The sequence below is a fragment of the Ursus arctos genome, unplaced genomic scaffold (genome assembly GCF_023065955.2).
Source record: "Ursus arctos isolate Adak ecotype North America unplaced genomic scaffold, UrsArc2.0 scaffold_13, whole genome shotgun sequence".
NCBI lineage: Eukaryota > Metazoa > Chordata > Mammalia > Carnivora > Ursidae > Ursus > Ursus arctos.
In genome coordinates this window covers 8,797,072-8,810,678 of record NW_026622797.1, presented here as the reverse complement: position 1 = coordinate 8,810,678, position 13,607 = coordinate 8,797,072, and the positions used below count along the sequence as shown (strand labels likewise).

The following is a 13,607-nucleotide window of genomic DNA, read 5'->3' as shown; positions in this document are numbered from 1 at the left end:
GGGCAGGGAAGGGGACACACTGGCAGAAAGATTTACTTTTTCATTGAGTTTTAACACACAGACAATAAGGGGCATGAGGAACGCTCATCTTAAGTGCGTAGCTCAATAAAGTTTTACATTTGTGGGTACCTATAGGACTGTGTTTGAGCTCAAGATATAAAACGTTTGCAGCACCCAGAAGTTTTCCTCTGCTCCTTCCCAGTCAATATCCATTTTCCCTGAATCCTCTCCACCCCAAACACACGATTTTGGCTTCTTTTAACAGGTGGTGCTTCATATTTGGCTTCTTTTGCTCCAGATAATGTCTGTGAGATGCTTATTGTCTGCTACTGTGTTGAAGATATTGTTTCATCAGCTTCTTATTTTACCAAAAATGGAATCGTCTTGTGCATGCTGTTTGTCGTGGGTCTTTCCGTTTCATATATTGGCAACAGTTTCCCTCGTCTTCAGCATTCTTTTACTACGGATTTTTCAAAGTTTGGATAATGTTCTCTATTATGTGTGTGCTGTAGTTTATTGGACCAGCCCTCAATTGTTCAACATGAGATAATTTCCTTTTTAAAAAATTACAAACAATACTTCATTGAACATTCTTGCAATGACATCTTTGTGCACATACTTATTTCTTTAGGATAGACTATAAGAAATAGAATCACTAGATCAAAGATCATATACATTTTTAAAGCTTTGTTATCCAGAAAGGTTGTACTAATTTTCTATTAGCGGCAGTGAATGAGAGTGTCTGTTTCCTCAAATCTTTACCATCACTGGACATCATATTTTGAATATCTGCAAAAGTATTCATATAGATGAATGTATCTTTTTGAAAAAATAACTTAAAAAATTAAACTTGTATCATTTTAACTTGCATTTCTATAGTTATAAATATGGCCAAACCCTTTTATATTTATTAATCCCTTCTTCTGTCTTGAGACTCTTGATGTCAGTGTCAGGCAGGGTTTAGTTGTAGATAACTGAACCACTCTTTCTATTTTAAGGAGAAAGAGCTATGACAAAGGGAATTAGCTTCTTACAAAATCACTGGGAGAGGTGGGGGAGCAGGACCTGTGCTGGCCTGAGAGTAATAACTCTGAGAACACTACCCCAACCTGCTGCCTCCGGAGAGCTGCTGCTTTTGCCCTAATCAGTTTCATTCTACACCCAGGGCTGTTGGCCCTTTAGCCATGTGAGGTCCGCTAGAACTTCCCCAGCAAAAATAGTGCCTTGTGCCCAGCTCCCAAGACACAGACAGCTGTTGTTAACTAGACTGGAGCCTCTGCTAATTCCACCATCAGAACAAACAACAACAAAGTGAAAACAACCCAAATACAAAATACCCAAAAATGCTAGGTTAAATGTAACAAATGTCCTTTTTGGTGTATTTGAGGTTAGGAGAAGGCCAAGGAAACTCCCAGGAGTCACAAATGAAAAGGGAGCTGGAAACTGGAGTTGTAAGCAAATGCTGGGGGTACTCAGTCTGGTAAGCTAGATGCTTGGATGGTCCTCTGGGCCTGGTAGACAATGCCTTGAGGGGCCCATGCATATTAGGGAGATGAAATGGAGGGTTCTAAGACCCCCACAGGGCTATGGCCTCTGGGAAAGAATGGACTGAATTAAAAAAAAAAAAAATCTGACTTTTAGCAAAGAGAAATAACAAGGACATTTGTCTTTGCCCATGCTCTGAGTGGGGAAGAAAAGTAGCTTTCAGGAATTTGTGATGATACATTGCCACCTGCATGGGTTTTGGGTTTGAGGTTTGAAGCTACACTGAGTGGTTTGAGAAGTTAATTTTGTGAGCCTGAGTTGGTAACAATTCTGGCCATCTGACAAAAGCTATGCAGATCTTTCTGGGGAGACATAGTCTCAATCTAGGCCTTATAGGATTCCTACAGATAAACCCCAGCTGAATATAAGCTCCTACTCCAAAAAAACAAAACAAAACAAAAAAAAACAAAGAAACAAGCCACCATAAAAGAATTAACAAAAACTCCTAAGAACTTATGATACTGGATTTATCAAATGCAGAATATAAAACAAGAATGCCTGAAATGTTTGGTTAAATTTCAAAGCATACACAAGAAAGGAACAAGAGTACTATATAATATAATCATATAATATACATTCCCAAAATTACACAAATTATAAGTGGACAGCTTGATGAAATTTCACAATCTGAACACGTGTGTAACCAGCACCCATAACAAGAAACAGAACATTAGCAGCACCCCAAATCCCCCATCCCTCATACTTCCTTCTAGTCATTACCCATATCTCTCCTAAGGGTAACTACTATTCTAACTTTTTTTTTTTTTTAAAGATTTTATTTATTTATTTGACAGAGAGAGACAGTGAGAGAGGGAACACAGCAAGGGGAGTGTGAGAGGGAAAAGCAGGCTTCCCGCCTGGCAGGGAGCCCAATGCGGGCCTCGATCCCAAGATACTGGGATCATGATCTCTAGGGACCAGCAATCTGTGTTTTGACAAGCTCTGATGCCACTAACATGTGAGGACCATGAAATTAAGTATGTACATTTGAGTCCAATCAGCGGGGAAAACAACTAAGTCAAACTTCTTAATCCAAAATAAGGTAGAGAAGGAGAAAAAAGTAGAAGCATAAAATGAGCAGGGAAAAGAAAGGAAATGGAAATAATTTCAAATACATCAATACTCTTACTACTAATAAAAATATAGATGGACCAAATTTGCCACTTTAGGTAGATTTGTAGGTTGATTTTTGACAAATCTACCCTATGCTATTTATAAGAGACAACAAAAAGTTGAAAGTAAAAAAAGTGAAAAAATAGATACTAGGTAAACAGGAAGACACAATTTCATAAAGTTGTCCACTCTCTCCAAATCAATCTGTAAATTCAAGTCCAGTTCAATTCTAATAAAAATCTAAATCAAGCTTTTCTTGGATCTTGCAAGCTGATTTTACATTTCTATAGAAAAACAAAGCTCCAGGAAAACTAGGTTTGAAGAAGCACAAGGTTTAGGTTGGTTCTACGAAGTTCAAGTGTTTCAGAGCGGCATTGGTAAAGACACAAAAAGATGAATGCTTTACAGTCAAAAGTACATGGAAATTTGATAAACCCTAGAGGTGGAAGATCAGTGAGGAAAGAATGGTGTCTAGACAATTGGTTAATCAGATGGGAAAAATAAGAGTGAATCTCCAGAGGTGCCTGGCTGGTTCAGTTGGTAGAGCATGTGACTCTTGATCTCGGGGTTGTAAGTTCAAGCCCTGTGTTGGGCGTAGAAATTACTTAAAAATAAAATCTTAGGGGTGCCTGGGTGGCTCAGTCAGTTAAGCGTCTGACTCTCGATTTGGGCTCAGGTCATGATTTTAGGATCTTGAGCTCAAGCCCTGCATCAGGCTCCGCACTCAGCTCACAGCATGCTCAAGATTCTCTCTCCCTCTCCCTCCCCCTCTACCCCTCCCCTGCTCTCTAAAATAAATAAAATCTTAAGAAAATATGGAAAGTTTACACATTTTTTAAAAAAAGATTGAATCTTCACATTATAAACAAAATCAGTTCCGGGTTGGATTAATGATCTAAATAGAAAAGGCAAAAATTCCCACCTTTAAGAAAAAATGGTTAGGATGACAGGTTAAGGAAAGACCTCTTAAAATCACACAAAAAAGCGTAAATAACAAGATTGCTATCTTACTGATATTAAATTTTAAAACTTCATCAAAAAACAAAATTAAGGAATAAAAAGTCATTGGCTCTGAGAAGGTTTTGCAATGTATTCTATTTATGACCACAAGCAGCAGAAGGTTAATATACAAGATACAGGAAGAACCAGTGTTAATCAGGAAGATGAACAACCCAATGGAAAGACAGGCAATTTGCTCCAGACAGAAACAGGATGGAAAATTAATAGAAAAATTCCTAGTAATCAGGCAAAGGAGCATTAAAACCACACAGAAATATTTTATACCCTTCAGACTGATGAAAATTCCAACTCTGATGATAGCAGCTACTGGTGTAGATAAGGAGGAAACCTTCCAGAGTGTAATTTGTTAACCATTTGGTAGAATAATTTGGGAATATCTAACAAATTGAAAAATACAGATATAATAAGATCAACGAATTCTTCTTGTAGGTACATATCCTGGACAAGCCCTTGCACATGACAAGGAGACATATATAGAAATATCTCAAGTATTATTCTTTTATACTGGAAAATTGGAAACAAATGAAATTTCTACCAGGAGAATGGATGAGTAAATTGTTGCCTATTCCTATCATGGGATACTAAATAGCAATGAAAGTGAATGAGCTAGAGTCATGCTGGTCAACATGGATAAATCTCATAATACTGAGTGAAAAATGTGAACTACAGAGGTGTACATGCTGGATACCAGTACCAGTCTTAGACTGGGGCAAGTGGGGCCCCTGTCCCAGGTCCCTCTCTCTAGGAGTCCCTGCACTTTGGATCACCTTCCTTGAAATTGTTTACTTCCCCAGCCGGTGCCTGGGACCAACTGGATGGGGCCGGCTGCTCTCTGCATAGGGGGTTTAAGTGCTTGGGCAGAGCCATGCATGGACCTCCCTCTTTACAGACCTCTGCCCAGCACACCGAGGTGATCGGAAATCCTGAGGAGCCCTGCGCTGTGCCTTTCCGTGCCAAGCCAGGTTCCAGGAAGGACTATCTGCAGATTGTTCTCGCTGGCTGGTGCAGGTTTTTTTCGCGGCGTAGAGCAAGACTGGGCTGTCAACATGGTGCGGACACACCATTTTGGGCCACTCAGATTAATGATGTAAACAGGGACCCTGCCAAATTCAGTTCAAGATAGGAGTTGCTTCTTGAAGGGAGGGAGAATTCAGTGAAGGTTAGAGTTACACTGGGAGCTAGTTTTGAAATGTTTTATTCCTTAAGCTGTGTGGTGGTGGATAGAGGGGGTTGATTGCATTATTTTTAAGCCTTTATGTGCGTTTGAAATATTTCATTAACAAGAAGAAGAAGAAGAAGAAGAAGAAGAAGAAGAAGAAGAAGAAGAAGAAGAAGAAGAGGAGGAAGAAGAAGGGAGAAAAGAAGGCATTTAAGTCTTTCTCTGCCTTTGTAGGGCCTGGGGGCGGGGGGCAGTGGGCTACGGGGGTGGCGGAGGCGGGACACAGCCCGAGCCTTTCTGTTCTCCCGCGAGAAGATGCGCCACGCTGCACGTCCCTGCACCTGTCCGGTCTGGCTCTGCCGTGCGCTGTCAGCCCCTTCCCCAGCAAATACCTGCTAAACGCTTAAATCTTGCAAATGCAAAGAAAATTCCACGGTGAGGTTAAAAGCCAAAGTCATCCAAAATTCTGAGCTTTGGACAAAACTGGTGAAAAAGTTTTTCGTCGAAACTTTATTAAATTCAGTGGTAGCAGATTCTGCATTGCTATGAATCTTGACTGTGTCAATACAGGAGTTTTCATTTGGTGGTTCTTTCCAGTCTCCCAGGACAGGGAAGGAATCTCTTGACATAAAGGAGCCACGCTGGGAAACGGGCCCCGGCTAAGCTCCCTTCTGGAAGCGCCGCCTCCCCGTGTGGCACACATTTTCTCCTGTGTGGTTTCCGTTCCAAGCAAGACCAGTTCTGCAACGTGCTTTTGTACCTTTCCAGAGCCCGATCGGAAGCAGCTTGCCAAGGCTTTCAAACCCATTGGATTCTTCCGTTGCTTAAAAGTCTCTTTCTCTTGAAGGCCTTTGAGTAAATCTTAAAATTAACATCTAAAAAGACTCCGCAGCCACTGTGCTGGGGGAGGGCTGGGGCCTTCCGACCAGCCCCACCACAAGTGACCCTACTAAGGGCGTTAGCTTCGGGAAGGAGCTTTGCAGGTGTAAGGCGCGGCGGCTGCGGAGAGGTGGAGGTGCCCAGGCAGGGGGAGGGGCAGCGGTAACCCCGGGCCTGAGCCCCAAACTCCCGCGCCCGCCCTTTGGGTCCCCGTTGTTCTCACGCGCGCCCGTAGAGCGGGCGCCCCGCCCCCCTTCACGTCCATCCTTTCTCTGGCTCGGTTCTAAGCAGACCTCGACAAATGTTTAAACAAAGAATGAGGGAAGCCTATTTTAGTAACTTTCACTTCTCTGTATGTTTTATTGCTTCAGTTAGGCGTGACATATTTTTGAATTTACATTTCCAATTCTATTTTATACTTGCTCTATAACATGTTAGACTGTAGACATTTTCTTTTTGATGAAAAAGAGAAGGTTGATTTGGGGATTCACATTCAAAGTATTTGATTAATCAGGGCCTGGTTTAGCATTCAAGAACGTTGTGGTGACGCTTTCCACTTCTTTGTTTCTGCCCTAGATTTTTCTTTACCTCTTTTGTCTCCTGTATCTTTCCAGCTCTGTGGACTTCTTTGAGGGCAAGAGGGCTCTGAGGATTGAGGAGAGAAAAGCTCTTCTTCAGTCATTTATTATTATCAGGACTACTGATAATTGAGTTTCTTGCATATTTAGCCCCTCAGGAAAAATCTGAGCCTATCTCTACTCTTAGAACCTCAGGGACCCCTTGTGGAGGGGTGGGGGTGAGAGAATAAATCATGTTTCTCCTTTCCCTGACTTTGTGATGGATCATGGTCTCCATAATGCTCAAGCCAAAAACTGCAGCTTGCAGTTTAGAAGTGAAGAGGGTGGAGAGAGCCTTGAGGTGGCCAAGGGCGTGGAGTGGGGTTCTAGAAGATAGATATCCGTCCATCTTTGTGTGAGCATTTTGTCAAGCATGGCTGCTTTCTAAAGACAACACTTAAGCCCAAGGGTCTGGGAGATGAGATTTGTAAATTTGAAAGATGTTTCAAAGGCAAAATGCATTGCTCACGTAGTGTGTCCACAGAGAAGGTCTTCCGTGGATAGATGGGAGTCTTCCAGGCAGTGCAGAGTGCTGGTTACTGCCCCCCTGTCTGATACAAGGAAGAGACAATGCTGGTTATGGGCTAGCACGTTGCTCTCGGTATCAAGGCGCTGGGGTGGGCTCCCTGCTGCCTTACATCTGGTGGCCTGGCTGCCCAGGGAATGGGGAGGCCTGTCCTCTTCCAACTCTTCCTTGAGATTCAGGGACCTTGGAAAACTCACTCCCAAGAACTTCTAGGACTGTGTCATTCTGGTTAGATATTGGGACGTTACCCAACAACTTTTTAATTTTATGCATTCTGGTATTTTTCTTTAAGGTGTGACGCAGTCTCTGCCTTCAGTTGTCATGTTGTGGTATCACGCCTGTACGGGTTGCGTATCCTCAGCAGACGGTGGCAGTGCCCAGCCCATGTCCCCTGTCACTTTGAGGCTAGCTCTTCTTTCTACTATGGGATAAATTGTTAATGTTGGTCACTTTTTTAAAAATTAAAAAAAAATTTTTTTCTTTTAAGTAAACTCTACCCTCAAGGTGGGGCTTGAACTCATGACTCCAAGATCAAGAGTCACATGCTCTACTGACTGAACCAGCCAGCTGCCCCAATGTTGGTCACTTCTAGTGCTGCCTCCCACAAAGCCCACCGTCTTGTTTGGGGAATTTGCCCTGCTTTTCACAATCTCCTGTCTTCTCTTCAGTCATGGCTCCTTTCCCTGCAGAGGAAAAAGCCTGGCATTTTATAGACATTGCCAGCCGGTAATGGTCCTTCTGGTCTTCCAGGGAGAGGACTATCTGTGAGCGGGTGTGTGTGATGAGGACCAGCCTCTAGTCTGGCTCCTCTGACTCTTTTTCAAGTAGGCCTGCCCCTTGAGTCTGCCAGCCTTAGGTTAGCTTACCCAGAAGCCCCTGCTTCCCAGGGATGCGTGATGACCTCCATGTCTGACCAAATTCCTCACCTCCAGCCCCTAGGCCATGGATACCTGCTCACCTGGCCTGCCTTCAGCAAGGATCCTGTTGGCTTGTTTCAACCAAATCCCCCTCACTTCTGATGTTTCCACTTAGTCAACTTCCCAGCCACTGACCCCCACCAACTACTTGGCTACAAATCCCCGCTTTTGTTGTATCTACTGCAAAAGCCCATTGCAGTGGTCCCTGCACCTACTGAGATGGTCCTGAAGAAAGTCTGCCTTACCATTTTAACACGTATCAGAATGATCTTTTTCTTTAACATGTGGACAAATTCATTGCTGTGTGCCAAGTGTGTTTGGAAAGGCTGTGGTTGCTGGCATTAAGCTTCCCCCGCGCTTTGCCAGAGGAGGTGTATCTGTATGTAAATGACAGGATAAGCTATTGAAACATTACGTTTTGTCTTATCTTTCTGGGAAATCTGGAAGAATTCCTTTTCCTATTCCCAAATAGGAATATGTAATTGTTCCTTTTCCTATTCTCAGAAAGGCAGCACAACACTTATGTCCTACGGCCTAGATCCAGAAGTGTAAATTTCAGTTCTCACAAGTAGGGAATGTAAATTTGTGAAGTAGCCCCAGTGCAGCAATATGGAGTAGTGGGGACTGTGGCAAAGCAGAGAACACTTGTTCCATAGAAAGCCGTTCGTCAGCTCCAGCCAGTCATGGCAGGTGGGAGTGTGCACCTGGCATTTCCAGAGCACCTGATCTTTAAATAGAATATAGGGAGCTCGATTTCCACATGAAAATTCTAGATTTTTTTGTGTTAGGTAACAAAAGCAAATAAACACAGTGGGGACAAAACAACTAAAAATATTACCTTTGGGCATCAGGTTTGTAAGATCTCATTACCCCCTCTAGTTGAGGGAGGGCATTAGGAGGCTGAAAGTGTTCTCACACATCTTCCACCACAAGTATAGAGGAAGGAGGCTGCTTCTTGGACAGGAAGAGGGGTGTGGTGGTGGTTGAGGGGGCTTGAGTTTAGGGCCATAGGAGGCTCCAGAACTGTGCCCTGCATACCCACAATGTCTGGGATGGGTCCCCTGAGTTGTGTGCCCTCGGAGAGTAGCCAGCCCGTCCCGGAACCCTTGGCTTGGATCCTCGAGATGACGCTCGGCAGGGAAGGAGGATGTGCAACCAGCCTTCACGAGGCCCACGTGGCCTTCCTCCAGTGCTCTGAGGGGTTCTGCAGGCGCCCAGCGGTGTGTAGAGAGGGGAATCCCCAAAGCATAGCTAAGGCAGGATTTTCTGCCAGGCTGGTGGTTCAAGGCCAAGACATTTGATTTAGAAAACAGAGGTGCAAACAGATAGTGGGTGTGTTTGAATGCCAGTGTGTGCGTGCTTCCTGCTTGGGACCAGCTGGGAAGCCAGAGAGTTCTGAAGACGTGGATGCCTGAGAGGCAGGCCTTCACTCTGCAAACATTTTCTCCTCCTTTTTAAAGGACTTGTAGTGGGACACCTGGGGTCTCAGTCAGTTAAGTGTCTGCCTTAGGCTCAAGCCATGATCCCAGGGTCCTGGGATCGAGTCCCGCATCGGGCTCCCTGCTCAGCGGGGAGCCTGCTTCTCCCTCTGCCTGCTGCTCCCCCAGCTTGTGTTGTCTCTCTCTCAAACAAATAAATAAGTAAAATCTTTAAAAAAAATAATAAAGGAGTTGTGGTTGTTAGAAATTCTAGGGTTTGGAGTTTCCTATCACTTTCTCCCCATGAGCAGAATTTAGGGAACTGTACGGGTGCCTCCTTTCTCTGCACAAACACAGAGCTGGCTTCCTTATCCCGCACTATCTGAGCCCCTATGTTGTTGTTGCTCTCTTATTTATTTTATTATTATTTTTTAAGAATATTTTATTTATTTGTTTGTCAGAGACAGAGCACAAGCAGGGGAGCAGCAGGCAGAGGGAGAAGCAGGCTCCCCACTGAGCAAGGAGCCCGATGCGGGACTCGATCTCACTACCTGACCTGACCTGAGCCGAAGGCAGATGCTTAACCAACTGAACCACCCTGGCATCCCTCTGTCATTCATTTTAATAACTTCCTGGACTGAATCTCTTCTGAATTTTGAATGTGTAAAATGGAATTTGGTGAGGTTTTCCCACCACCGGTTTCATTATTTGGAGGTTAGACCCATGGCAGCTGAGGCTGTTTGGTGACAAGGCTTCTATTCTTCACCTCTTCTGCATGCTCGGAGCCCTGCACGACAGAAGCGCTGTCACCTATGTCAGCAGTGAATACAAAACACACGATTCTCAAAAAAGGCTGTTTACATGGAGAAGAAACGAGATCCGGAACACGGTGTCCTGTCTGCGAAGCAAAATGCACATGTCCTAGGAGGAGGCAGAGGTCTTATTTCCAAAGACTCAGTGGATGGTAATTCCAGCTGTTTGAATTTAGGGCCCTGGAAAGTTCCTTGGAAGGGAAATCGAGGGTGTTGCCTCTTTGTGGTTGGATTTGTTCTCCTCGGATGTAGCAATTAAATAAAGCCCAGGAATGGCTGATTTTTCTTGAATTCTGAGTTTCAGAGTTTACCTTCGTGTCCTTAGGGGTGTGACTGAGTTTTAGGAATTGAAGATGTGTTTTCGGAACCACAGTTTAGGATGTAATACTGTCTTAAACCGCGCCTCTGGCCCTTCCCTGTGGCCTTTCTGACTGGATTGCCCCCTCGCAGTCTTGACGTTTCCGCTCAATTCGTAACTTATTTGACATAAAATATTGTCAGTGAGTCTAATGGAAAATTCCACTCAAGAAGGAAAAGCCATCGCTGATATGGAACAGCCAGCCCTGAACTGAAGCCCGCACGTGCGCAGATCCTCTCTTCGACACTGCCTGTAGCAGGTGAGGGCGAGCCCCGCGGGCTCAGGGGAGCCTGCTTTGCCAGGTGTGCTCGCCTGCCCTTCGGGAGCAGCCTGGCCTCTCCCTCAATGTCTACATTGAGTGTCATCCGAGTGAATCACTTCTTTCTCCGTTGTGTTCTTTTTTTATGGGGTGTTACCTCCTAACAGGTCGAACATCAGGCTGGTGGCTGAATACGGGGGTGATGGACTCATGTCCCAGCTCCCTCACGTGGACCACGGGCGTGACCCCGAGGACTACAGGCTGGGACACGGGAGTCACATCTCACCGAGATGCCACCCGGGGCTCTGGCCGTGGGAGTGGAGGAGGTATGACGTGACAGAATCCAGTTTTTCTTTCACCTGATAATTGCATACAATTTCAGCAAATTCCAGGGATCCAGAAAACTGCTAAGACACATGGCGTATAGAATTTGTGCGATGCTCCAGGCTCTTTTCTAAGGGCTTGTTGCCAATTGACTTCTTTCATCCTCATACAGACCCTCAGAGGAAGATGCTGTCATTAAGCTGGCCGTGGGGGGCATAGGCACCCCAAGGCCCACAAGCACAGGGCTCGCTCCTAAGGGGCAAAGCTGGGCCTGGTGTGCAGGTGGCTGGTCCAGCCCCTCGACTGCTGTTCTTTGTAGAGCCTGTTTGCGGTCATTGGTCATTAATTCACTTAAGTTGAACTAAAGCCTTGTGTTTTCAAAATTTGCAACCACTCTGCACCACAAAAAATACTGGGTTGGTCAGAAAGTAATGGCTCTCACCACAGACTTAGAGTGACTTTCTCATTCTGATGTTATTCATTTATTCAATAAACATACAATGGGTATCTATCTAACAGGGCCAGGAGCTGTTCTAGACACTTGAGATACAGTGTATTCATTTTTGAAATTGTTTATTTATTTTTTAAAGATTTTATTTATTGGGGCGCCTGGGTGGCACAACGGTTAGGCGTCTGCCTTCAGCTCAGGGCGTGATCCTGGCGTTATGGGATCGAGCCCCACATCAGGCTCCTCTGCTATGAGCCTGCTTCTTCCTCTCCCACTCCCCCTGCTTGTGTTCCCTCTCTCACTGGCTGTCTCTATCTCTGTCGAATAAATAAATAAAATCTTAAAAAAAAAGATTTTATTTATTTATTCGTCAGAGAGAGAGAGCACAAACAGGGGAAGGGGGAGGAGGAGAGGGAGAAGCAGACTCCCCGCTGAGCAGGGAGCCCGATGCGGAACGCAATCCCAGGACCCTGGGATCATGACCTGAGCTGAAGGCAGCTGCTTAACCAGCCCAGCCACTCAGGCGCCCCGAAATATAGTGTATTCATAATACATATATGGACAAAATGTAGAAGCTACTCAAAGCAAAGACTTCTGCTCACATGGAGCCTGAAGGTCCCGGAGGGCAATTTACCTGAGCGCTGAAAGATGGAGACACAGGGAATCCCTCCGACTAGCAGAGAATGGGTCTTTGTGTGAGAAACCGAGAGCTTTAGAGGGGTCTTCCCAGGCCAGACCCCTGAGAAACTGCCATGAGGCAGGTGCACTCAGTCCCTCACCTTCATTTTTCTTTGGATTCTGGTGGTTCTCCTTTCCTGCCTCCCAAAGGGCCATGCTGTCTTCCCAAGTCGCAGCACCTCCTGCTGAGACACTGTCCACGCAGCCAGCCAGCCAGCCAGCCAGCCATTCATCCTGTGAATTTCTTTTTTTTTTTTAAGTTTTATTTATTTAAGTAATCTCTACACCCAACATGGGGCGCGGACTCATGACCTTGACCTCAGGATCAAGAATCACATGCTGCTCTGACTGAGCCAGCCAGGCGCCCCGTCCAGTGAATTTCTTCCATCAGTCAGTAACTTTCCCTGGGTTCCTCCTGGGCGCGGGGGGGCTGCCGTGGCTCCAGCGACGCACAGGTGAGCAGGGCAGCCCACAGCCCCGTTGAGCAGGCAGCGGGACCTTCAAGTGGCCATATGGTGCCTGCATGAAGCGGTGAAGAAAGTGGGAGGATACGTTCTGTATGTGGATTTAAAGGTAGAAATGGAACACATGTTGAAAAACACTTTCAAAAGAATGTCTTCGTAGAATTGTTTCCGGTGTCTCCAAGTCTCTTCTGGACACATCACAGAAGGTTAGCGCAGGAAGGGGATTCAGGAGGTCCTCTAGCCCACCCTGGGGAGTTGTTTTATAGGAACTTGAAGATAGTCTCAGACGGAGAACCCCTTCTTAGATGTTATAGACGCACAATCTGCGCACATGGGGGGGACTGTTATGGTTCAAATGGGTGTTTAAAATGGGTGGGCTAGGCCTTCATCCCTGACCAGTTGTTCTGGGTCCTACCCCAGTCACTTCCGTGTAGGCACAATGGTAGGAGCTCTGAAATAAAGACTTAGTTAGCCTTAGAATTGTTTTTCAAGTACATTCTTGGTCTACAGAAAGAAACAGGGCCGGAAGACGATTAGGCGTACATTTCAGTTCATTTGAAGCCTTTCCCCCCTTCCTCCTCCTCCCCCCTTCTTTTCTTCCCCCTCCCCCAGGGCAGAGCAAGGCCAGCAGGTCTGGGTTGTGCAAGTGCAGGTTACCTAGCTGCTGTGTCATTGCCCAGGGAAGGAGAACGTCTGTGGCTGGCCCACCAGACTCCTGGTAAGGAGATACATCTTAGGTCAGAGGGGTTACAACAAATGGAGAGACCGCCCTCTTCCAGTTGTGCTTTTTTCTTTAGGAAACGTGTAAGTGTAGTTGGTTGTGCCATCTAGGGTAAGGATCAGTGCTAGAAATAGCTTTAGAGCTCTTAGGATTACTTTTTTATTGTGGTAGACCATTAAACAGCTGCATCAGATTACCCATTTGAATTATGAACTGATCCTGGGTCCATTCCATGGGGCCCAGGGGTTATTCTATGATAGGTCATGTGAAATCAAGTATGGGCATTTTCATGTGAACTTTGCCAGCCAGCCATTTCTCGATAAGAATCTCTTAAAGCAAGACCTCACAT

At 45.3% G+C, this 13,607-nt stretch overlaps 1 long non-coding RNA gene across 1 annotated transcript in view; it reads left to right on the top strand.

Annotated features, from left to right (window-relative positions):
• Nucleotides 1-12,672, top strand: part of LOC125283618 (uncharacterized) — a 51,131-nt gene extending 38,459 nt beyond the window's left edge. The window contains exon 5 of the long non-coding RNA XR_007191544.2: nucleotides 9,656-12,672. This is a non-coding gene — a long non-coding RNA (uncharacterized LOC125283618). The remainder of the gene's footprint in view (nucleotides 1-9,655) is intronic.
• Nucleotides 12,673-13,607: the final 935 nt, after the last annotated feature.